This window comes from Delphinapterus leucas, chromosome 1 (genome assembly GCF_059928025.1).
Source record: "Delphinapterus leucas isolate spDelLeu-1000000601 "Yukka" chromosome 1, BTC_Dleu_Yukka2, whole genome shotgun sequence".
NCBI classification, from domain to species: domain Eukaryota; kingdom Metazoa; phylum Chordata; class Mammalia; order Artiodactyla; family Monodontidae; genus Delphinapterus; species Delphinapterus leucas.
Window position 1 is genome coordinate 64793121 of NC_143129.1, and position 27637 is coordinate 64820757.

Sequence of the window (27637 nt, forward strand, 5' to 3'; positions counted from 1 at the left end):
CACCTCAAACTCATCCTGTCCCAAATTAAATGAATTACTATCTAAGCCTTCACCCTTCCCAATCCTACTCATCCTCTTAAGCACTGCTATCAATGATTTATCACCAACCATAAAATTCCCCAAGCTCAAAACTTTGTGATCACTCCTGCCTCTTCCCCTCTGTCTTCCGTAATGTCCTAATGATTCTATCTCTTTGTTATCTGTTGACTGTGTCCATTTATTACAACTACTATTGCCATTACCTTAGTTCAAGTCTTTATCATCTCTCACCTGGATTATATCACAGCCTTCTATCTACCTGCCAACAGTAATTTTCCCCTTCCAATCTATTACTTATACAATAGTCAGTAGATTTTCTAAACTGTAACTTGTCCCTCAGCTGCTTAAAATTTTTATGGCTCAACATGCCTCAGGATAAGGTCTAAACTTAACAAGGCTTACAAAGTTAGTAGTTTAGCCCATCTCTAATTCAGCCTCTTATCTCACTACTCTTCTACCTTACACTCTACATTCTAGTCATACTAAACCTTGTGTAATTTTTATGAACAATTCTAGGACTTTGCTTATGCTTCTCCTCATCTTTCACATAGTTAACTCCCCATGACCTTTTAGGTCTCATCTTAGATATTCTTTCCTATTTGAAGCCCTTCCTGACCCCCTACTGCCTCAAGAATGAATTAGGGACACTTCTCTTTGATTCCATTATACCTGTTACTTATCCCTCTTGTAGATCTTTTCATACTCTAGTTGTAATTTTTTGAATGCAGGTCTCTATCTTCTGTTAGATGATGAACATTTTCATCAACTTATCAGTAGTATCTGACCCAGAACCTAGCATATAAAAAACACTCAATGATTAACTGTTAAATACACACACACATACATACATACATATACAAATGAATGACTCACACTTAAATGTTTATTCCCAGTTACTAAGCTAGCTATTGATACTTCCCTTTGTACATTAAAAAGTATGAACATTATTCTCAGGTGAGTATGACTTATAAATCTCACAGTGTCAATAAATTTAAAGTTATTTTTATTATTTTTCAATGAAAGATTTTCAAATCCCTTGAAGTAGCAGGTACATATTATTTCCAAATGAAAGTGAAACTTGGCTAAGTTTACTGTGGAGATAATAATAAGTAATACTTTTGAGAACTCACTCTGTGTCAATCAGTGTTCTTAGCACTTTACATGTAATAAGTTATTGACTCCCCACAATAACCCAACGAGATTGCAACTATCCCATTTCATTGGTGGTAATCTGATTTAGCAAGTTCCCCAAAGTTGCACAGCTGGTAAGCAGAGCTGGGATTTGAACCCAGGCATTCTAGCTAAAAATACTTTTGGTTTGAGAGCTTTTGTATATGAATGTTCTTGCCACCCTTTGGTTTATCTTCTAATCTTTGCTATGTTTATATATGTAAATATGGAATCTATTCCACTTAGACTCTACAAAACCAACTCAGAATTAACTTTATCTTTTGAAACCAAGCACATAAATGCTAATGTCTCTTCTTACTTTGAGGTAGAGTAATTCCTCCACATGTGTTCATTCTTTTTCATAAATTTGAACAAGCATGCATATAGCATTGAATTTCCTTCCTAAGTCTCAGGACTTACTATGTAATTTGCAAGGACCAGTGCAAAATGAGAATGTGGGGCCCCTGTTAAAAAATTATTAAGAATTTCAAGGTGTCGACAGCAGAGCATTAAACCAAGCATGAGCCCCTTCTAAGCACAGGGCCCTTTGCAACTGCGCAGGAAGAACACCCATGAAGTCAGCCTTGCTAATTCTCCTTCCTCAGAGGCAATAGACAACCAATACCTTGTCTACAGTTGACAATCACTTGACAGGCAGGCTACTTCACTTTTCTGTATATAAGACTAAAAATTCTATTCTTAACTTTAAAACAACACATTTAAGTTGTTTAAAATAGCAATCCTCGCTACCATTATCATAGCACAGAACTTGGGGATCTAGCACATATAAAGTATCTATGTGTTTTACTCAACAAAATACCTACTTCACAACTCTGTGTGATAGAAATGTGTTCCTATTTTACAGATGAATAAACAGACCAAGAGAGATTAAGTAACTTGTTTAAGGTCACCTAGGTAGTAAATTTGAGGAGCTATTATTTAAGCCCAGAGCCACCTGCCTCCAAAACCCACAGGTTTTTCATTATACCATGTTACTTCTTTTGTGACAATGAAATAAAAACACAACTAATCATGGACTAAGAAGTTGAATTGTGAGGTACTTAGCTTTTGCCCTAAGCAAATAAAACCTGAATCTTGTTTTCTCTGTGTGTCTCCACTGTTGATCCCAGATTCTTCAATCATGGGCATGTGTGCACAAGACAATATATGACTTTTTAAAAGAACAAGGCTGTCTTCTGAGGCTTGGCGAGATCCCTACTGAGAGTGCTGTCATGGTCACTCTCAAATATCAGAGGTAGATACAGTCTATTAGAAATTACAAGGTCAGCTGTTGTTTTATATCATTAGACTTTTGAAACCAACTGGGAAAAATCTACTTCTGCCAAGAGGGAAGTCTCCAGGCTCTGCAGCAAATATCAATTCCAATTTGGTTGAAATTGTGCAGCGTTATTTTTTTCTGTGTTTCTCAAGGTTCCAGAAGTAATTCTCTGCACATTGGTTGGAGCGTAACCTGAAATATGTCATATTTTCCATCTAGATTGAAGAAGATGTGCATGTACTCATGCCTGCCCTCTTAAGTAGAGGTAGGGCACACAGTTCCATCTAGATCGAAGAAGATGTGCATTTATGCATGCCGTCTAAACCAGAACTGAGACATAAAGCTTGGGACTTTGAGCTGAGAACAGTGCATAACTTGCAGACTCAGTCATCTTGCCTTAGATAATGGGGAAAAAAAAAAGAATTATAATTTGTTATTCTCTCTTGTGAACAGTTATATTGTTCACTAAAGGTTACTAGCCACCTAGAAATTCATAAGTGGCTCTCCTTGGCAAAACTTGATTTTGAGTTTGACAGCAATCTGATGATTTCATAGCATTTTAGCATAATGAAGTGTTAACATTGGAAAGGACCTAGGAGGTCACATAATCTAAATACCTCATTTTCAGATGAGGACATTGATGTTCAGAGATGTTTTAAGGTGGCTGAAGTCATGAAGCTAGCATATGAGCTGGTATGGAAACCAGAGCTTCTGATCCCAGTTTAGTTCTCTTTCCATTACTGCACAGCTGCCTTGTCTTACTTAGTTGACATGTCAAACTCCATTTAGTCTTACTCTGTCAGCAGTTTCCAGTTCAGCAGGGAAGTTCTTTGAAATTGGAACACTTAAATGAATCAAGTTTTATTGAGCATATACTTACTTTTCCTTTTTTAAATATTCAACACAGCATTCGGCATGGTCCTTTGTAAGTAGGAGACTTTCAATCATTCTAACATTCATATATTCAGTCAACAAATATTTGTCGAGCATAAAAAAACATAATAGGTGCTTATGAGTACAGAATTCATTGCTCATTTCTACTGAGATAAATAAGATATGAGCCCTGCCCTAAAGGAGCTTACAGGACAGTGGGACAGATACATAAGCAATTAATAATTGTTTGATTAATAATTACATGAATATACATATATTCAATAATAAAGATACAAAAAGGAAAGAAAGATAAACTTTGGTAAAAGGCTTTATTTGAGTAGGTGGCATATGGAATCAAAGAGAATCAGATGTGAGGAATAGCGTGAAGAGTCATGTGGTATTCTGAAATCCTGGAGGAGATTAGACTGCAAAGCAGATGAGCAGGCTATGGAGGCAGAAAGGCAAACTTACATCAGATCTTGGAGGCTATTGAATACCAGGCAAAGGAATGTAGATGTTATCATGTAAACAGTGAGAGTATTAAGGTGATATTAAAAAACTGAGATGATCCAATCTGTATGTTCAGGGATAGTATAAAATGTTTACAAGAAAAGGATAAGAAGAGACATAATTAGTAAATAATTATAAATTTATCCCTATTCAGTGTAAAAGAGATAATCCTACCAGTTGTGTTTGACTATGTTGCTTTCCTACTTAGGATCCTAAAATAGCTCTCTATTATTAATCCTTTAAAATCTAAAATCTTCAGTGCTTCACCAAATTTCTGCCCCATACCATGTAGTCATGAACAAAAACAAATGTAACAAAGTTTTCATGATTGTGCATTGGTGCATTATTTACAAAGCACTTCCTGATATATTGTCCCATTTGACCCTCACAATTGTCCTCTAAAGTAGGCAGGAAGAGGTTAAAATCTTCATTTTATAGATGATGAAATAAAAGCTCAGAAAGATTAAGATCAATTTATTGGGGGCCTCTTAAGCATGTTATTCTACTCCTCAGCTTCTCTAAGCTCACACATCTAGTAAATGACAATGACCTCTCAGGTCCTTGACTTCTCTTTTCCAATAATTTTATCCTCCATGACCTCAGCCACACCCTCCCATGATCATTCCCTGGACTTTGTCACTACCAATAACTGCAATATCTCCAATTTTTTTCATTCTTATTCTATTTTTCCCACTCACTCCCTTTGTCAATCTAATCCCAAGAATCAATCTTTCAACCTCACCACAATTAATAACCGTACCACTTTCTCATTGGATCTCCCTCCTTTGATGTTCTTTTTCCCTTTCCTTACACAGTTAAATTTATAGCCAATCATTCAAATCACACCATGGTTTATACTCTCAATAATCTTGCCCTCTCTCACTTTGTCAGAACTACGGCCTATAAACCCAACTATCCCATCTATTCCATGCCTCCCTCTATTCCATGCCTGTACTCATGTAGCTGAACATAGCTGCAAAAAATCTTAACTCTATAACCACAGACCTCACATTGGGCTTAATGGTGTCAGTAAATCAAGGTATCCACATCTAGTTTATTTACTTTCCTACTGTCCTAGATGAATATTTAACACTTTTTCTTTTCTCCTCAAATATTCAACATCTCCTCCCTCATCCCAACTTTCAGTTGATGACCTTGCTCCCTGCTTTACTGAGAAAACTGAAGCAACAGAAGAGAATTTTTAGATTCCCATCATCACATCAACTTTCCTATAAGCATATGCAGACATATACTCAGCCTTAATGCTTATTATTAAATATTAATATTAAACCTGTCTTCGCCTCCTACATAAGGCCATGTTATCTACTTACACAGACAGCATCCCTTCTCATCTGTTAAGGACATTGCTCCAGTTCTCCCTTTACCTCCTACAACATCAATTTTTCCCTTTGTACTGGAAAATTCCAATCAGCATACAAATATCTTCTTATTTTGTCCATCTTAAGGCCAAAAACAAAAATATTCCTTCACCTATCAACACTAGCCCCATCCCTTTGCTTCCCTCTGCAGCAAGGAGTTGTCTATAATTGTTTCTGATTCCTCTTGTTTCTTAAAGTCATTTCAGTCAAGCTATTACCTCCACCCTGATCAAAACTATGCTTGACATGGTCACTAATAGCTTCCCCATTGCTAAACCCAAATGGTCAATTCTCAGACTTTATCTTACTTGAACCATTAACAATATTTGAGACTATTGATAACTTCTCCTTGACATATCTTCCTTTGGCTTTCACAACATCAACTTTCTCATGTGTTCTCCTGTTATTGCTCTTTCTCAGATGCCTTTTGTTGGTTTCTCCTGGTTTCCTTACCTCTCAGTGTTGTAGTGTCCCCTGTCCCAAGCTAAACTCTTGATTTTCTTTGCTGCTCTCCCTAAACCTGTTTCTCCCATAGCCTTACATATCTCTGTTAATGGCAATTCCATCCTTCCATTTGTGCAGGCCAAAATTTTGAGTCATTCTCAAAAATGCCTCTTCTCTTTTTTGACTCTTCTCTTCTTCTCACATCATACACCCAACCTATCAGTAATTCTATTTGTCTTTATCTTCAGAATCTATCCAGTATCTAACCACTACTTATCACGTCTTCTGCTACCATCCTGCTCGGAGCTACCATGATCTCTAGGCTGGATTATTATAGTAGCCCCATGAAAGATTTTCCTATTTCTATTTTTACCCCTCATTAATCTATTCAAGTGGCTTGCACCTGAAGGCAATTTTGTGCCACCACAAGGGACATTTGGTAATATCTGAAGACCATTTCTGATGGTCACAACTGAGGAGGTGGTGTCACTGGCATCTAGTGGGTAGAAGTCAAAGATGCTCTAAATACTGTAAATGCACAGGACAGCACCCACAACAAATAAATCATCTGACTTGAAATGTTAGTAGTGCTGAGGTTGAGAAATCCTTGTTTATCTTCATCACAACTGCTAGAGTAATCCTTTTTAAAAACAAAGTTAAATCTGGGCAATCCTCTGTTAAAAACCCTACAAAGTTTCTCCGTGTCACTTATACTAAAACCAAACTTTCTACAGTGACCTATGGGGCTTGTATGATCTGGCTCCCCATTAGCTCCCTGATATCATCTTCTAACTGCCTATATAATGCTTATTCTGTTCCAGAGGCAAGCACCACATTAGCATTACAACCTGCTTCCTCCCCTGGCATTTCTGACACCCCTTACTCTGATTTCTCTTTCTATTTCCTGTAGCAATTATTACCTTTTAATATATTATGAAATTTATTTTATTATATACACTGTTTACTCTCTGTCTCTGGAACATAAGCTCCATCAAGGAACCAAGCATCAGAAGCAAGAAGAACTACAATCCTGCAACCTGTGGAACAAAAACCACATTCACAGAAAGATGGACAAGATGAAAAGGCAGAGGACTCTGTACCAGATGAAGGAACAAGATAAAACCACAGAAAAACAACTAAATGAAGTGGAGATAGGCAACCTTCCAGAAAAAGAAATCAGAATAATGATAGTGAAGATGACCCAGGAACTCAGAAATAGGATGGAGGAAAAGATTAAGAAGATGCAAGAAATGTTTTAAAAAGACCTAGAAGAATTAAAGAACAAACAAACAGAGATGAACAATACAATAACTGAAATGAAAAATACGCTAGAAGAAATAAATAGCAGAATAACTGAGGCAGAACAGAGAAGTGACCTAGAAGACAGAATGGTGGAATTCAATGCTGCAGAACAGAATAAAGAAAAAAGAATGAAAACAAATGAACACAGCCTAAGAGATCTCTGAGACAACATTTAACACAACATTCCCATTATAGGGGTCCCAGAAGGAGAAGAGAGAGAGAAAGGACCAGAGAAAATATTTGAAGAGATTATAGTCGAAAACTTCCCTAACATGTGAAAGGAATAGCCACCCAAGTCCAGGAAGCACAGAGAGTCCCATACAGGTTAAACCCAAGGATAAACATGCCAAGACACATAGTAATCAAATTGGCAAATATTAGAGACAAAGAAAAATTATTGAAATCAACAAGGGAAAAACAACAAATAACATACAAGGGAACTCCCATAAGGTTAACAGCTGATTTCTCAGCAGAAACTCTACAAGCCAGAAGGGAGTAGCATGACATATTTAAAGTGATGAAAGGGAAGAACCTACAACCATGATTACTCTATCTGGCAAGGATCTCATTCGGATTCGATGGAGAAATCAAAATCCTTTCAGACAAGCAAAAGTTAAGAGAATTCATCTCCACCAAACCAGCTCTACAGCAAATGCTAAAGGAACTTCTCTAAGTGGGAAACACAAAAGAAGGAAAGGACCTACAAAAACAAACCCAAAACAAGTAAGAATATGATAATAGGAGCATACATATCGATAATTACCTTAAACGTGAAAGGATAAAATGCTCCAACCAAAAGACACAGGCTTGCAGAATGGATACAAAAAGAAGAACCATATATATGCTGTCTTCAAGAGACCCACTTCAGACCTAGGGACACATACAGACTGAAAGTGAGGGGATGGAAAAAGATATTCCATGCAAAGGGAAATCAAAAGAAAGCTGGAGTAGCAATACTCATATCAGATAAAATAGACTTTAAAATAAAGAATGTACAAGAGACAAGGAAGGACACTACATAATGATCAAGGAATCAATCCAAGAAGAAGAAATAACAGTTACAAATATATATGCACCCAACATAAGAGCACGTCAATACATAAAGCAACTGCTAACAGCTATAAAAGAGGAAATCGACAGTAACACAATAATAGTGGGGGATTTTAATACCTCACTTACACCAATGGACCAATCATCCAAACAGAAACTTAATAAGGAAACACAAGTTTTAAATGAAACAATAGACCAGATAGATTTGATATTTATAGGATATTCATCCAAAAACAGCGGATTATACTTTCTTCTCAAGTGCGCACAGAATATTCTCCAGGATAGATCACATCTTGGGTCACAAATCAAGCCTCGGTAAATTTAAGAAAACTGAAATCATATCAAGCATCTTTTCTGACAACAATGCTATGAGATCAGAAATAATTACAGGGAAAAAAACTTTTAAAAAAAACACACATAAAGGCTAAACAATACATTACTAAATAACCAAGAGATCACTGAAGAAATCAAAGAGGAAATCAAAAAATACCTAGAGACAAATGACAATGAAAACACGATGATCCAAAACCTGTGGGATGCAGCAAAAGCAGTTCTAAGAGGGAAGTTTATAGCAATACAAGCCTACCTCAAGATATAAGAAACATCTGAAATAAACAATGTAACCTTACACCTATAGGGACTAGAGAAAGAACAACAAACAAAACCCACAGTTAGCAGAAGGAAAGAAATCATGAAGATCAGAACAGAAATAAATGAAATAGAAACAAAAAAAGCAATAGCAAAGATCAATAAAGCTAAAAGCTGGTTATTTGAGAAGATAAACAAGATTGATAAACGATTAGCCAGACTCATCAAGAGGGAGAGGACTCAAATCAATAAAATTAGAAATGAAAAAGAAGTTACAACAGGCACTGCAGAAATACAAAGCATCCTAAGAGACTACTACAAGCAACTCTATGTCAATAAAATAGACCACCTGGAAGAAATGGTCAAGTTGTTAGAAAGGTATAACCTTCCAAGACTGAACCAGGAAGAAATAGAAAATATGAACAGACCAATGACAAGTAATGAAATTGAAACTGTGATTAAAATCTTCCAAAAAACAAAACTCCAGGACCAGATGGCTTCACAGATGAATTCTATCAAACATTTAGAGAAAAGTTAACACCCATCCTTCTCAAAGTCTTCCAAAAAATTGCAGAAGGACCACTCCCAAACTCATTCTATGAGGCCACCATCACCCTGAATGCAAAACCAGACAATGACACTACAAAAAAAAAGAAAATTACAGACCAATATCACTGATGAATATAGATGCAAAAATCCTCCACAAAATACTAGCAAACAGAATCCAACAACACATTAAAAGGATCATACACCATGATCAAGTGGGATTTATCCCAGGGATGCAAGGATTCTTCAATATATGCAAATCACTCAATGTGATACACCGTATTAACAAATTGAAGAATAAAAACCATATGATCATCTCAGTAGATGCAGAAAAAGCTTTTGACAAAATTCAACACCAATTTTTGATAAAAATTCTCCAGAAAGTGGGCATAGAGGGAAACTGCCTCAACAAAATAAAGGCCATATACGACAAACCCACAGCAAACATCATTCTCAATGGTGAAAAATTGAAAGCATTTGCTGTAAGATCAGGAAAAAGACAAGGATGTCCACTCTCACCACTATTATTCAACAAAGTTTTGGAAGTCCTAGCCACAGCAATCAGAGAAGAAAAAGAAATAACAGGAATACAATTTGGAAAAGAAGAAGTAAAACTGTCACTGTTTTCAGATGACATTATACTATACATAGAGAATCCTAAAGATGCCACCAGAAAACTACTAGAGCTAATCCATGAATTTGGTCAAGTTGCAGGATACGAAATTAATGCACAGAAATCTCTTGCATTCCTATACACTAATGATGAAAAATCTGAAAGAGAAATTAAGGAAACAGTCTCATTTACCATTGCAACAAAAAGAATAAAATACCTAGGAATAAACCTACCTAGGGAGACAAAAGACCTATATGCAGAAAACTATAAGACACTGATGAAAGAAATTAAGGATGATACAAAGAAATGGAGAGATATACCATGTTCTTTGATTGGAAGAATTAATATTGTGAAAATGACTATACTACCCAAAGCAATCTACAGATTCAATGCAATCCCTATTAATTACCAATGGCATTTTTTACAGAACTAGAACAAAAAATCTTAAAATTTGTATGGAGACACAAAAGACCCTGAATTGTCAAAGCAGTCTTGAGGGAAAAAAACGGAGCTTGAGGAATCAGACAGCCTGACTTCAGACTATACTACAAAGCTACAGTAATCAAGACAATATGGTACTGGCATAAAAACAGAAATATAGATCAACGGAACAGGATAGAAAGTCCAGAGATAAACTCTCGCACCTGTGGTCCACTAATCTATGACAAAGGAACCAAGGATATACAGTGGAGAAAAGACAGCCTCCTCAGTAAGTGGTGCTGGGAAAACTGGACAGCTACATGTAAAAGAATGAAATTAGAACACTCCCTAACACCATACACAAAAATAAACTCAAAATGGATTAGAGACCTAAATGTAAGACCGGACACTATAAAACTCTTTGAGGAAAACATAGGAACAGCACTCTGACATAAATCACAGCAAGATCTCTTTTGATCTACCTCCTAGAGTAATGGAAATAAGAGCAAAAATAAACAAATGGGACCTAATGAAACTTAAAAAGGTTTTGCACAGCAAAGGAAACCACAAACAAGATGAAAAGACAACCCTCAGAATGGGAGAAAATATTTGCAAACGAATCAACAGACAAAGAATTAATCTCCAAAATATATAAACAGCTCATGCATCTCAATATTAGAAAAAAATAAACAATCCAATCCAAAAATGGGCAGAAGACCTAAACAGACTTTTCTCCAAAGAAGACGTACAGATGGCCAAGAAGCACATGAAAAACTGCTCAACATCACTAATTGTTAGAGAAATGCAAAACAAAACTACAATGAGGTAACCCCTCACACCAGTTAGAATGGGCTTCATCAGAAAATCTACAAACAACAAATGCTGGAGAGGGTGTGGAGAAAAGGGAACCCTCTTGCACTGTTGGTGGGAATGTAAATTGATACAGCCACTATGGAGAACAGTATGGAGGTTCCTTAAAAAACTAAAAATCGAATTACCATACATGTGACCCAGCAATCCCACTACTTGGCATATACCCAGAGAAAAAACATAATTCAAAAAGACACATACACCGCAATGTTCATTGTAGCACTGTTTACAATAGCCAGGTCGTGGAAGCAACCTAAATGCCCATCAACAGACGAATGGATAAAGATGTGGTACATATATACAATGGAATATTACTCAGCCATAAAAAGGAATGAAATTGGGTCATTTGTAGAGACGTGGATGAATCTAGAGACTATCATACAGAGTGAAGTAATTCAGAAATGAAAAACAAATATCATATATTAACGCATATATGTGGAACCTAGAAAAATGGTACAGATGAACCAGTTTGCAGGGCAGAAATTGAGACACAGATGTAGAGAACAAACGTATGGACACCAAGGGGGGAAAGTGGAGGGTGGGGGGTTGGGTGGGTGGTGGTGTGATTAATTGGGAGATTTGGGTTGCCATATATACACTAATATGTATAAAATGGATAACTAATAAGAACCAGCTGTATAAAAAAATAAATAAAATAAAATTCAAAGAAAAAGAAAAATGGTACCCAAGCATCTAGAATCATGCTTGCATACAGGAAGCACTGAATAAATATTTTTTGACTGAAAGAAGAAAGTTGCTTTGAAGGCAAGAAGCTCAATAAGGAAAAGCTGGTTATGCTGGCATAAGTATTCAGATCAAATCATTCTCACAACAAATTTAAAAGGAAGACATTCTTAACCATATTCTCCAGGTGGATAAGAAGTTTAAGTGACTTGCCCAAAGTCACACCATAAGTAGAAGAGCCAGGATTCAAACCCAGGTCTACCTGACTCCAAACCCTCTGCTCTTTAAATAGTGTTAAACTGAACCTCAGTAAGCAATATGAGATTAACATAACCTGGAGGAGGCGAATCTTATGTGACTTTATTATTCAATAAGCTGAGCAAAATAAAGGTGGCAAAATAAAAGAACAGATAAATAAACAAGGTTGGCAAAATTCTTATGTGAAAGAATAGAAGTAATGAGAGTGGAAGAGAGAATAACAAGAAAAGTATAGTAATTTCAGAGGATCACAGAGCTGGTGGGAACTTAGGGGTTGTACAGCCTTCATTTAATAGATGAGGTTGCTGAAGTCCACAGGGCAGGACGATTTAATCTAGTTCAAAAATAATTCTGCTATGACAGAGTCAGGATGGAAATTTGGACATCCTATTCTAATCTAGTGCCCCATTTTTTAAAATCATATCTCTCTCATCTTTCTGTAGAAAATAGAGCTACTCTTCAAAAATAAAAGTACCCACTGTGATAAGACACAGTAAAAATTTGAACAATTTGATTTAACTCGAGTGAAGGAAGTGACTACTCAAAAAAACAAACTTTTTTAACAGATGGTTTTCTAATTCAGATGATAACAAAAATTAAGTTTAAAAAGTGTTGTTAAATACTGATGCTTCAGTTGTGTATTTTAAATAGCACACTACTGTTAATGTGGATTGTTAATATGCAAATACATAAACAACATATTTTAATATATAACTATTCTTTAACTAAAAACTGTTTTCTCTTTTAAATTCCAATACATTTCCACAGGCTATAATCCACCCCTCTAATCTAGCAGATAGACATTTATGTATGTATGTACATGTATTATGTATGTGTAAATATCCCTTCTCTCTTAGCATGACAGGAATCTGTACTTATTTCCCAGATTATGGCACTGTCCTACCCACATGCATTTATAGCTATCAGAGCTGTGTAGAGGATGGGCAGGCTCCCCAAGCCTCAGCACGAAGCAGCTTTCCTGGAACACCAGATTCTCTAGCATTAGGGATTCCATTCTGGCTGAGTGACAGCCATGATAGCTACAAAACAGAAGTAAGGCGGTAAGAACTGGATTCCACAGGACCTTCCCCTGGAGTCAAGTCTGCTGGGTTAAACTATAACAAACTACTAAGAAATATTAGTCTTTCTTCAATTAATTTTCTATATAGTAAATCAGAAATTGCTTTCTTCTGCTTAAATTAAAATGCTAGTGTACTGTAAAAGGTCACACTTATTCTACAGCTATAAGGAATGTTTCATGACCCCAAAAGTAATTCTACCAGAATATTTGCTTCCCTGGAATTGGACTTCTGGCCACTTATATACCACATGAATATCTTCAGACTCATTTGGGATTATATAGTGATGTAGTTGTATCACAATTATATAGTGATGTAACTTTCCTGTATTTTGCGCCTACTTGCTCATGGGAGACCTCTGGCTTCCATTCTCTCCCAATTATGTCTAAGAATCTCCAATCAGTGATGGATAGGCTCACAAGTCAGTCTCTCCACTACAGCCACTGTCACACAGCTGCTGGGTTTTTCCTGCCTAACTCCTTTCCTTCCCCCCGGCTCCTCCCCTATCAGTGGATGTCTTCTCACAAAGCCATGGATGGGACAGTTCTCCTTAGCTGCTCCCCCGGCTATCCATGGTGCTTTCACCTGATGCTCCTCAATCTGTGCGTCTTCAGGGTTTCAGGGCTGGTGTGTTCTAAGTAAGCATGAGTAGAACACCTTTCTCCTCTATCTGAGTCTAGCTAGCATATGAAAGTCTACTATCCTAAAAGCTGGCACCAGATTTTCTCTTACAGAAAGAATTTTCTTTGTTTAAGAAAATACTCTAATAAGCAACCTGGAGTCCAAGGTAAGACTTTACAGTCATGGGGGTTGACTGGACAGAAGCCTGGAAACAAAGTGGCTAAATTCTTCTGCATGAGACTGTTTTATTCTGGAGAAAAATAATATTGACATGATTGATATTTGGGGTCAGATAATTCTTTGTTGTGTGGGAACGTTCTATACATTGTAAGATGTGTAGCAGAATCTCTGACCTCTACACTCTAGATGCCAGTAGCATTCCACCAATTGTGACAACAAACAGTGTCTCCAGACTTTGCCAAATGTCTCCTGGTGGCAAAATCATTCCCAGTTAAGAACAACTGTCCTAGAGGAAGTTAAAAGAAAGATAAATTACTATTAAAATATAATTTGGGAAAGGCTAAGGAAGTACCAACAAACAATTGTCCTTATTGCCGTTCTAGAACTTTATTTGTAAGAAATGAGCACATGTAATAACAGTATATGTTCTCTGAACAATATAGCTCTTGCCTAGTTTTCCAGAATCTTCACCTTCTACTGCACCATATATATCCTACAGGGCTAATTTGCCTGGAACCATCTTCCCACCATTGTTCTTATTCATCTTTAGGATTCTCCTCAAAGATCTATTCTCTGTATCAATATCATTCTTTCATCAACCCCAACAGTAATCAAATGCCTACTCCTTTTCCACTCCAACCTAGTCACTCCATTCTAGGTTTTCCAAAAAACGTTTATACTGGCTCTTTGGGCACTCATTTGTCTATTTCTAAATTATCTCGCATAGGTCTTCCTTCACAAGTAGACAGTAGGGTCTTCCAGAGCAGGATATTTTTCTAACTCATCTTGTGTCCCTGATAACAGTAATAAGAGCAATAATTCTTAATATGAGTACATCACTTCACAATTTTCAAAGAACTTCCAGAGACCGTGTCTCACTTTATTCTCACCACTTGGTGAAGTATATATATTTAGAAGTTGAGGTCCAAAAGCCTTTAAGGAGACTCACTTTATAGCCTAAAACTAATAAACTGTGGCTTTGCATCTAAAACATAGAATTTTTACTCTTAAAAAGGGAATTTGTTAAGAAATTGTTATAATAACAAGATTTTAAAGTCCATAAATTTAATGATTACAAAGTCATTGGAGATGTTCAAGAATATATTTGCTTTCTGTAGCATAGTTGGTAATAAGCCAGTTTTGAAAGTTCATAGTATGTCTTCACAGAGAAGCATTAGAAGGAGAAAGTTAACTTGACAATTTTAATAGTAAAGTGGAGAAAGATAAAAGATTAGGTTGATGGAGTTGCAGGTCAAGGGAATATTTTCAAGTCATAAATCTATTAACATATTGATATGTGTTAGAGATTAAAGGGACAGGCTGAAAAAATTATATAAGCACAATGCAAGGTGTATCTTCCTGAAGAGGTGATATGACAGAAGATCAAAAGAAAAAATAGGAAGCATATACAAAGAGAAAGTTTTAATATTTTTTAAAAATTGCACTTATGAAAAAATACTGAAGATACGGGTTTCAAAATGGAAAATACAATAGCAGATGTTTTACAGATGCATCTTATATTCATTCAACAGATATCGATGAAGTATCTGCTATATACTGGGCAGTGTTCACCCCTGAACTTATCTTCCTGGCAATGACTCTTTGAAGTAGTTATTTTGATCTTCACTTTTTCAATTAGGAAACTAAGTCTAGTAAGTGTATAATATTCTGAAGGTCACACAGTTAACCCTGGAACAGGCTGGTGTCTCACAGAAACTCTCTCCAATATACTAGCCTGCCTTTCAGAGATGAAAAACACTGCCCTGTCCTCAAGGGATTTACCATCTCCTGGGTGAGAAAGACAAGTAAAGTGGGTGATTATCACACACCCAGTGCTGTGAGGCTCCTACCCATCTGGGGGCTATCAGAGAAGTTTTCATAAAATAGAATAGTTTAAAATACTTCTTTGAAATATTTAGGAAGCAATTTCTGATATTCAGCAAATTTCCTATTTTTAATTGCATCTGTTTTGTGAAATTCTCACAATGCCTTGGAGAAAGAGGCTGCTGGGGGGAAAACTGGTTGTAGACATTTTGTCTTCTCAGTGCAGTTCTTTCCAGAGCCACCATGTGGTATCGTTGTGCAGTTAAAACAACTGCTGCTTATAGCAATCTGGCCTTTCCCTGGACTAGTTCTAATCGAAAGAGTATGTTTCCTGAATCTTATCTGTCAGTTCTATAATAAGCATTTATATTCTCCCCGTGATGTAGGACTTTTCAAATATCTATGTTCTGAAATTCCTCTAGAAGCTGAGGGAAATGGGTGGCCAAATGTGTTTGTTCCGAAAAACCTGCCAGGCACATTTGCCCATGTCATTGCTTCTAGGAGGAGCGACAATTCTATATTTGTTGGCTGCCACCTTTTATCACAGCACCACACGGAATAGCAGTGCTTGGCCCCCATTGTGAGAGACCCCCATGGCCTGTGCACAGATAGCACCGCTTGGACATACTGGATAGAACTAGTTCTTTGACGCTCTGCAGCTCTTCCATCATGAGAGCCACATAAAAGCACATGAAAAATTAGGTCTCACTTTATAACTTCCTAAGGGAGAACTATGGCTGGGGGAGGACAGTACAGTAGAAGGAGCACACTGAGCTTTGGAATTTGCATCAGAAGTCATGGAATCTCTTTGGAAACTTCTGGAAAATTCCAGGCCTTGAATTTCCCATCTGTGCTTAAAAGATTATCCGTGCTACCCATCACAATCACTATCATTACTGTTTATTACGCTTCATTTGACTTTTTTTTTTTTTGCTGTTGTATCTAGACACCCTCAAGGACCAATGCTCAGACACCATCTAAGCTTGTTTTTGAAGAGACAAAAACCTCAAATCAAATAGAAAGGTGCACTTAAGGCAACGAATAATAACCCTGAATACTTTTATATTACTTGGGAATTTTCAAAGTGCTTTCTCATACATTATTTTATTCACCCTCACAGCAGCTCTCTAAGGCAGGTATTACTAACTACAAATCAGGAAACTGAACTTCTGAGAGGTTCAGTGATTTTCCTCAAATCCCCAAATGACAGAGACAAGGTAAAAGTTGGGCTTCTGATTCTTAATATGTTGCGTTTCCACTGTACCTCGTCTAGCCACGCTAAGAGGCAGAATATAACAAACAAATGCATGCTCAATTATTAGAGTTTGGGATAAAAGACAAGGACAAGGGCATAACAAAGGGCAGGGAATTGGGGAAACAGGACTTCCATGACATGAGCGCGATTTTAAAAATCAAAACGTAGTACATGCTCTGAATCCTTTAGGCAGAATTTTTATAAAATAGCTTGGTAGGTGGCAGGAAAGCTGATTCTGTGGCTTAAAAAAAAAACTCTCATCAGCTAATGTTTGTCATGATGTCTTTCATTTGAAAATGTGCTCTGCACATGCGACTGCCTAACAAATGCTAGCTGCTAATGACAATGAGGACTGATGAACTGAAATCACTTTGGCACCGAACTTGTCAGCTTTCACGTGAGTAGCACATGATGAAGAATGCTGCATCCCATTAATAGCTTGCTGAGCATTTGTGTCTGTAATAGTAACTTTTTGAACCCACTGTGGTGGGAGTACAAGGACTGATAACACAAGGCCCTATATACACAATGCCAATCATTCCAATGAAAATGGAAAAGTTCAGTCAATGGTCTGGGGATTTATCCATATGACACCTAACATCTGGATGACTGAATGTTTCCAGTTTTCACCAGGTTGGTGCCATGTAGATGCTCAAGTCTACTCTTAGAGACCGGTAATGCTCCAAGATAAACAAACTTTTACATAGCATGGCACATTTGGGGGCCACAAGAGTATATTTCATTCATTTATTCTCTCAGTAAATATGTTTGTAAGAGAGAGTACTGTGTGTCACTAGTTCCTCTTTTGGTACAGAGACCAAACATGGACAAAGCACTCACAGTCCAGTGGAGGAAGATAGTGATTACAATGCAAGATAATAAAGGCCATCATAGAGGCACCAATAAAATGTCAAGGGACCACAAAGCAGAAATGAACTATCTGTGCCTAACAGAGTTTGCAGTGCTTCAAAGATGAGGTGCATATGAACAAGTTCTTATGATACTCAACAGAGTGGGTGTGGGTATTCTAGCTGAAAAAGAAAGGCAGAGTGGTATGTATAAAGACAAAGAGATACTTAAAAACACTTTTTAGGGAAAAGGAGAAATTAGGCAGTGGGTAGCACGTAGGGTATATTGGCTGTACCTTCCTGAGGTTCTGTGTATTGCAGGACCAGGCTTCAGCCCTCCTCAACTACAAACCTTCCATGAAACAAGAAGACCATGAGCAAGAAGATATGCCCACCCAGAGCCCATGCCCACCCCCTATAACCTTCCTTCCCACCGCTGCCCTTTGTAGACCCCACTCTGGTTTCCTGGAATCCCGAATTCCTTGCCCAAATGGCCCCAAACCTGCTTGAGGGCCTGCACAGACTTTTTCCCAAATTCATCTTCCCAAGGCAGATCATGCTGCTGATGTGAACTCACCTACACTGAAGTGAGGACAGCAGGCAGGTATCTGGGGGGAGGTGTGGATGAGGCTAGGTGTATGAGCTAGAGGCCACATGGTATGTATGAGGCCCTTCACATTGTGGGCTGGAAATGGGATACAGTAACAGAAGGGGAGTAGGCTGCAAGCCTGAGGCTAGGAGCCAGCTATTCCCACCCCACCAAGCTCAAGAGTGAAACTCCCAGGAGTCCAGGAAACCTAAATTAGAACCTAGCCTTCCAGATTGCCATAAAGATAGGATAATCAGTGCAGGATACTATGACAGGTATTATTTAACAGTTTACTACTTTGCCTTATAAATTTTAAACATCTGAATACATGGTATGTGAGCCTCCATTAATACTTTTGACCTGGGATTTTTTAAGTTTTAGGGACAGATCTGTATTTGGGGAAACAGGTTAGAGAAGAAGCTGGAAAGAAAGGTTGGGACTAGACTGTAGAGGATTTTACATGACAGTTTAGCACAGACATTTCTAAAACTAGATATTTGAAATGATAAGTGGCTCAAATCTTTCCCTTTCACATCTTCTCCAACTGTTCCTACTTTGAGATGTCTTTCTTTTCTAAACTACTATTACAGTTATACACAATATTCAACTTAGCTCTTCATTATGGAATAGCTAATTGATTAATGAATATCATATTAACTCCCCAACCTGACTACAAGCTCTACTATAAGGTAACAAATATCTTGCTTCTTTTAAAAATCTTCCATGGATGTCTTGCATAATTTTAGGGTTAATAACTACTTAATGATTGATTGCAAAAAGTTGTTAATGAAAAACATTATGAATGAAATTAATGAAATTTCAATGTCACATTTGAGCTATGTTCTGATGCCAATCCTTTTTTATTCCTCTATCCCTTTGGGACTGACTATATAAATTGCAGCACGTGGTACAAACTGAAAATGTGGGTCTTCTTGTTTAAAAATTATTCAGAGGAGACTTCTCTGGTGGCACAGTAGTTAAGAAACCGCCTGCTAATGCAGGGGGACACGGGTTTGAGCCCTGGTCTGGGAAGATCCCCCTTGCCGCGGAACAACTAAGCCCGTGCGCCACAACTACCAAGCCTGTGCTCTATAGCCCGCAAGCCACAACTACTGAGCCTCTGCCTAGGACCCATGCTGTGCAACAAGAGAAGCCACCGCAGTGAGAAGCCCTCACACTGCAATGAAGAGTAGCCCCCGTTAGCCACAACTAGAGAAAGCCCACGTGCAGCAACGAAGACCCAAAACAGCCAAAAATAAATAAATAAATAAATATTTTTAAAAAAATTATTAAGAATTTTAGGAGGGTGACAGCAGAGTATTAAATCAAACATGAGACCCTTCTGAGCGTGGGGTCCTGTGTGACTTCACAGGCCTGTTTCCATTTTCTCATTTAAGACAAAATGCCTTTCCTTAGGCTTTGTTAGTAAACTTAGTGAAAATGGTCTGTAGAACTCTTTCCCAAATTGTGGTCCAGTGGTAGGCAATATGATTTGAAATGGTACACAGATGGACATTTGTTTACCATAATAGTTATGTACCAATGTGTTATGATATATGTAATAGTTATGCAAATGTGTTTTAGGGAAATAAAATTTGCACATCAATCAATAATTTCATGTTTATTATTGTTTGGGACAAGACTAAGTTAAAAATGGACCAAATTAAAGAAAAATATTAAAGAAATGAGTACGGATGGTATGCAGATGTTGTAGAAAGTATAATATAGTACTTAAATGATTGAAGTTGGAAACAGTGGAAAAACTGGTTGATTAAGGTGTCCTAATGACCTTAAATATTTGGGTAGCATTCTTGGGTCACATTTTTTTTCTTTATTTTTAAACGTTATTACAGAATACTGAGCAGAGTTCCCTGTGCTGTACAGTAGGTCCCTATTGGTTATCTATTTTAAATATAGCAGTGTGTACCTGTCAGTCTCTTGGGTCACATTTGATCTTTGATATTTTTGTTCTGGCTGATTCCTTTTTTGTGTTTTTCCCATTAGACTTTTTCTAGTATTGAAAAAGGAAGGACACTGAATCTGGAGCCTTGCTGGAGGCAGTCAGCAGAAATCTCCAGTATCTCAAAATCCATCAGCCATTCACCACACCCATTCCTGATCCTATTTTGCAGATAGGGAAAATTATTAGGAGCAGAATACTTGGAACTAGCCACAAAGCTCTTTCTACCAATTTCCCAGTCAGTCTTGCAGTCCAGTTTTGGGTCTTCCCAATTTTATAGGGGGCACGCAAATTTTGGCAAGATTATTTTGAGATAATTGCCTGAATTTATCTGAAGTGCGTAAAAGGGTACAAAGTGAAATTCTTAATCTTATTTGAGCTCATCAACGACCCAGTAAAGCGTTAGTATTTCCATATTGCCAGTGGCTTGCCCAAGGCTGTCTAGAGGACAAGTCTCTGAAAGACGGTTTTTAATCTAGCTCTTCTAATGCCCAAGTTCAAAACATTCTCACCACTCTTTGCTAAGGCACTGAATACTGGAATTCGGTATTCTATTCACGAATGATGTTTCCTCCTAGGTTCACCAAGGACTAGTGCTTCAAATTCCCGGCTAGTATTAATCTTTGGATTTGGGAACAAGAAATTAGAATTCCTGGGAACTCTTGAGACTTGGCAAAGTCATAAGTTATTCTTAAAACACTTTCAGTACTCTGTACGCTCTTTACTTCTTATTATGGATATCTAAAACACATTTGTTTATAAATACATTAATTATTAATTATGACTTTATTAATCTTCATTATTAATAAATCATAGATATTAAGTTTAATAGTACTAAAATAAACTACAGTCTATAACAAATATGCAAACACTGGAAAACACCAGAAAACATTATCAGGTGGGATTCAAATAATGTAACATTTACATCTTCTAACAAGGTTAATGGCAGTATACAAAATCACATGTCAACGTTATCAATTTAAGGACTTATTTTGTTTCTAAAACCTGTTATTTCCAGAAACACTACTCATAGCAGTTGTATAAAATATTCCATGTGATTAAACTTACTATATTTATTTTATTTACAAGAAAGACTCACTCTTAGCAGCACACAGGGCCACGGTAACAGCTACAAGGAAGACTGATTAGACTGTGATCTCTCCTACGTGTTACTGTCCTGGTACCAAAAATGCTGACCTTAAACTTCCACTCTGCATGTCACAATCTCCTGAGATTCCTTTGATTCAGCAACTTCTCTATGTTGTTTATTCAGTGTAATTCTCTCAGGAGATAATATTTTTCTTCCCATTTCCCAGATTATGCTTGGGATACAGAATTTAGAAAAGAATATAAAGGTAAAAGAGAGGCTGGAAAGAAATATCCACTTGGAAACACTACCTAGGACACAGGGATCGGGATCATGAGCATTAGGGTGGAAGAGTTAGGTCAAATTATTTGTGTTGCGAGAAAGAGAAGGGCAACAACGAAGTAAGATTTATAACAGAACTTCCTCCTTTTTGAAATAAAGAGCCTTTTAAACCTTAAATTAGGTACTGAGTGTTCTACATAGATTTAAAATCCACTATCTTCCCAGGAAGAACTATTATTTAGGAGTTAATTGCTAGTTGCTTGTTTAGTCTTTCTGTGGCTGTCAGATTATTGCTGAGTGGGGACCTCGTAAACAAGAAGCTCCTAGCTTGTCCTCTCCAGACCAAATGGACATGTGTTTCCCATTTAAACATTTCATTGCCCCAACTAAAAACAAATCAGCTGTGCCTTTGGGATGTTAAGGGGAGAAAATTGGGATTTATTCCTGGACAAGCCTGAGAAAAACATTAACCTAATGGATGAAATATGTTTGTACTAAAGACTTCTTAAAAGTGTTGAATTGGACTTTCCCAACTTGATCTCCTCCTTGAAAAGAAAGAAAAGTCCATCAGTATTATCCTAGCTTTGTCATTAAATGAGGAGTAATGGATAAACCTTGCTTTGGTTTAGATAAGCATCAAAAGGAATAGTCACTGCCTCTAGAGATTATTCACACACCTTTGACAATGTGGTCTAGAAGTCCTTCTATCTTGGCCTTATACAGTAATAGAAACCCACTTCCTGTTTTCTAAAGCCAAATTCCTTCTTCAATTCAATTTTTCCCAAGAAGGCGCTCACTGATTTCTCAATGCTCGGTGTGGTCAGCAAGAAAATTGGTTCTGGAAAAAATATTTGACTTTCTGCGTTGAAAATAATGGTCTCCTTAAGACTGCAAGCCTACTGTGGAGAAATTTTGGCTTATTCTGTGTTTTGTACCCTGATGGAGCACAGGAAATAGGAAAATAGATTATTTTCCTTGGCAAACCTGGGGCATGTTTGGTTTAGCAACTGAACAATTTTTAGAGTTCAAGCAAGACAGTGCAACATGAAGCAACTCTCAAAACTGTGTGTTAAGTTCTCAAGCATAACTAGGAAAATTCATCAACACTAATGATTTTATTCTGAATCCATTGATAGGACTGCCCAGCAAGCAAAATATATGAGGGTTGTTTTTTCTCCTTTTTGAGTCTAACTTTGCCACAAAAGGTTTGGAAACTCAAACAAACTTGAGAGCTGGCATACTCCACAGTGTACCCAAAGAACAGCTAGCTAACCAGAAGCTGGCATCTTGCTGGCATCTTACTCATATTTGTGCCATGCCACTCAGGCATTGAAAATATGTCATAATACTATTAAAAGTATATTTTAATATTATCATCATGTAGATACCTAATTCAAAATTGGAATGAAATGTAGAAGTCACTTCTCCATTACCCAAATTGGTAAGCCTCCATCTGGAGAGAGTACAATATATAATTCTTGATTTAGGCTTTTGATCCTAGAACCAACCTGACTGTGTCTCAGCAGAGAAAATTTTAGCATTAAGGATCAGTCTGTGGTTTTACCTAAGTTACTGTCAGGGCTTTCATATTCATAGTTTGATGTTCATCTTTGAATTTTGATTTTTTAAAGTAACGCCTTAAGTTTTCCTTATCGTCCTCCTGTGAGTTACAAAATGATTTACATTCATGTGAAATGGAAGCACACATATCTCATATTGGAAAATCATGTTCAGTTTGTATTTGGTACCAACATTATTATCTTCCAACAGTAGATTGTGTTTAAATTTCAGGAAAGTTTCATGTGAATGTATAGATATATTATTCACCAAGAGAAGTACAAATATAATCAAAAATAATAATTAAGGGGCTTCCCTGGTGGCGCCGTGGTTGAGAGTCCGCCTGCCGATGCAGGGGACACAGGTTCGTGCCCCGGTCCGGGAGGATCCCACATGCCGCAGAGCGGCTGGGCCCGTGAGCCATGGCCGCTGAGCCTGCGCATCCGGAGCCTGTGCTCCGCAACCGGAGAGGCCACAATAGTGAGAGGCCCGCATACTGCAAATAATAATAATAATAATAATTAAGATCATGATGATAGTTGTCATTGCTTGTTTGCAAACCCTAGTTCTTTATGCCTTCAGAGCAATTCTGAATACATAATATTCTCTGAAGTCACAATGGGAATTTTTTTTTTGGTATGGATGCCCAATTAATTGAATTAACTAACACATACCAAAAGTTTGTTCATTGCTCTGCAGCTCAAGCCATTGATTAACAACTGTTCTTAGATCCCCCTTCCTGCAACTTAAACTTTTCATCACACAGTCATTCAAGGAGCTTCTACTGCTGCATGATTTATTGATATCTCCAACATTTTCTTAGAGTTCTACAATCATACTATTTTTTTAATCTTTTTTGAAGCATAATTTACATACAAATACATAGTTTATGACTATGGTTTGATGAGTTTTAACAAATGTGTGCCGTCATGGAGCCATCACCCCAGTCAGGGTAGAGGACTGTTCCATCCCTCAGGAAGATCCCTTGTAACCTTTGCAATCAGTCCTCCCAAACCCAGCCCTAGGCAACCCACTGAATTTCTATTCCTATAGATTAGATTTGTCTTTTCTAGAGTGTCATTTAATGAATTCATACATATATACTTTGTCTCCATCTTCTTGTACTCAACGTAATGTTTTTGGTATTCATCCATGTTGTTGCATGAATCAATAGTTTGTTTCTTGTCATCACTGAGTAGTATTTAATTTTATAAATATACCACACATATGTTTGTTTTTCCATTTATTGTGAGCATTTAAGTTATTTCCATTTGGGGTTACTATGAACAAAACTGTTATAAACATTTGTGTATAGGTCTTTACGTATATTTCTTTTCTCCTGGATAAATATCTAGCAGTGGAATTTTTTGGTCTTATGGTAATTATATTTTCATCTTGATAAGAAACTGACAAACGGTTCTCTAAAGTGATTATATCATTTTTCACTTCCACCAGCAAAATGTGTAAGATTTCCAGTTGCTCCACATCCTCACCAACAGTTAATATTGACAATCTCTTTAATTTTAGCCATTCTAAGGGGTGTGTAGTGGAAATCAGACTAAAGAAAGACGTTGCTTTAGGTAGGGTTTTTTTTCTTGAAATTAGGAGCCTACTAATCCATTATCTAATATTGAAATGAATCCATCTTGAAATTAATCCTGTGACTCAAGTGTATTAGCTATTCTTTCAAGGCTTAGGTCATTTGAAATTTTGATCAGCATAACATTTTTCTTGCCTTTATACTAGCAATTGTTTAACATATTGAGCAAAGGTGAACCCACCACAAATTTCTGAAGTGTGCTAATGAAAAAAACACAATCTTTGGATACAATTATTCAGCCAGTCAAAAATTATATCCAACTGTACTATATCATTATCTATCTCTTATTTCTTTATATTTTTTCTGTTGAAAAATGAGAAACTTACTCAAAAATTCTCTGGGACATTTTCAACTTTCTAGCTACCAGTCTGAGGATAAAGTCATCAGGTGAAAGGTATAGAAGCCCTGCCATAATAAGTTTCCTAATTTTTAAAAGGCTTCCAGAAATGAAGATGAACAAGTACTTTGGAATATCCCAAACTACCAGTCTACAAATCCTGCCTATTTTAAAGAAGCATAAAGTACATGACTACATCCTGTCCTCTTGTGGCCATACTCTCTCTTTTTTTCTTTTTCTCAAAAAGCATTCATTCAGTAGTTTTCTGGGAAGCAAAGTCAAACAGGTCTTATTAGGGGGCTTAAACTGACAAAATATCAAACACAGACATTGCTCTAGGAAATCAAGCTGGATTCATTTTTCTAAAGGATCCTTAAGGAAGTTAGCGATGTCAGGATACACAGCACATTTTCCAGGACAGATGGAAGGGCAAATTTCTACACCCTAAAATCCTGCAGTTATGGATTATAAAGTCTAAGTGAATGAGGGTAATATCACTGTTCAGGAAACCCAGCATTCTGTCTTATACAGGCCAGAGGAAGTCTGAGCATAGGCTAGTCGGAATATATGCCTGAGATCGTCAAACTTATTGTTATATAATATATAATATTATTACTGACAGCAGTTCAATATAGTGCATTCAAGCATCTCCCTCAACCCCTGTAAGCCAACATGAGTTTAGTCCAGGTATGTCCCTGAACTCAGTACAGTGGGATCAGTACAAGGATCAATTGCTCTGATGTCTCCAGGAGCCCAACTAACAGGACCTTTGACTGGTTGTAGGGCTTATCCCCTATACCCATATAGGTATAATGCCTGTTATCTCCCTTCCTTAAAATGTTGAAATATCTTCCTGAGCCTACTCTTCTGGAATACTGTCTGCTGTCTATGAATTTCAAAAATGGCCTATAATGTTTTCCCCATTATATTTCTTTTGCTAATGATATAGCATTTAATTAATTTACAATAAAAAGGTAGTTTATATGAGTTCTTTGATAGTTAAAATCTATCTTATATTATCAATATGTATAAAGATGAAGCTTGTTCTTGTTCAACTCTTCTATAAGCTTTCTAATTTTCAATCTTTATCATTTACTGAGAGAAGTATGTTAAATTTTCCAATTGGTATCGTGAATTTCTAAATTACTTTTTGTAATTCTGTCAATGTATGGATTATAAATTTTAAGGCTGTGTCATTAAGTGTTGTTAAGTGTTATTTTACATTGTTAAAGTTTCATGTTGTTCTTTTACCATGATGTGATGATTCTCCCTATCCCTAATAGTGCTCTTGGCCTCAAAGTCTGTATTATCTGTCATTAATATGTATACACCAGGTTTCTTTGGCCTAGTATTCAACTCATTTATATTTTCTTCAAAATTCCATCCTTGTGTTTTGTGCATCTCTTGTCAACAGCGTATTTGCAGTATATTTTTAATCCCACCTGACCATCAGCAATTTATATGGTGTTGGGGTGAGGGAAGGAGTTTCATTCTTTCCCTAGAAGGGCAGGGGCTGAGTTAGGTACCTAGCGACAGAGACAGCAGGGGCACTTGGGAGAAAGCTCCAGACTTCATTTTTTTGAAGCTTGAAGAAGGACAATTTTGTAATCATTCTTAGGCATCCACGGTGACTGCTGTTTTCCTCACTGACACAAAAATAGTTAACTTCAAGAAAACTCTTTGAAAACTCACCTGGAAACAAGAATGGAAAGTTTGGGGGTCAGGAGGAATAGGGAGTGCTGTCCAGGATGAGACAAGTTGTTCACAGCTAACCGGCATCAAACACTCCAGTCCTGACAAAAAGGGGCATTGCACAGACAAGCAGCAGTAGGGAAAGGGGATGGAAGCAAATTACTTTGGGGAATTTGTCTTCACTCAAAAATTAGCTCTGTGCACTACCACTTTGGAGCTGCACTATTTTGTGTTACAAAAGAGAAAAAAGAAATTCATCAGAACTCTCCTCACTCACTGTTCTGTAGAATTTCCAAAGGGGTGGGGAAAAGAGGCTTCTAAACTTTTCTTTTTCTTTTTCTTTTTTTTTTTTTTTTTGAGGCCTCTAAACTTTGAGTTTCATTTTTGTATCCAAAGGAGGTGGGGGAAGCCAACTTCAATTTTAAGAGTAGCTAGACAACAGGAGAAACGTCTTGCATATACTTCTGGGAAAAGTAGGGCAGTCACACACATTCTGTACACTCCCTCCTTTCCTTTCCATGTTTTTCCTTCTCTCATTGGTTACCACACTTCTCCCATCTTTGAATCCCTTCTGCTGTGTTGCCACACAGAGAGTCTGGGCCTCCTAGCCTTCAAATCATGACTCTCTCCATTGAATCTGAGCTGTCCCTTGGAAGTACGGAAGAAAAAGGAAATCTATAATGTGATTCAAGTAGTATGTT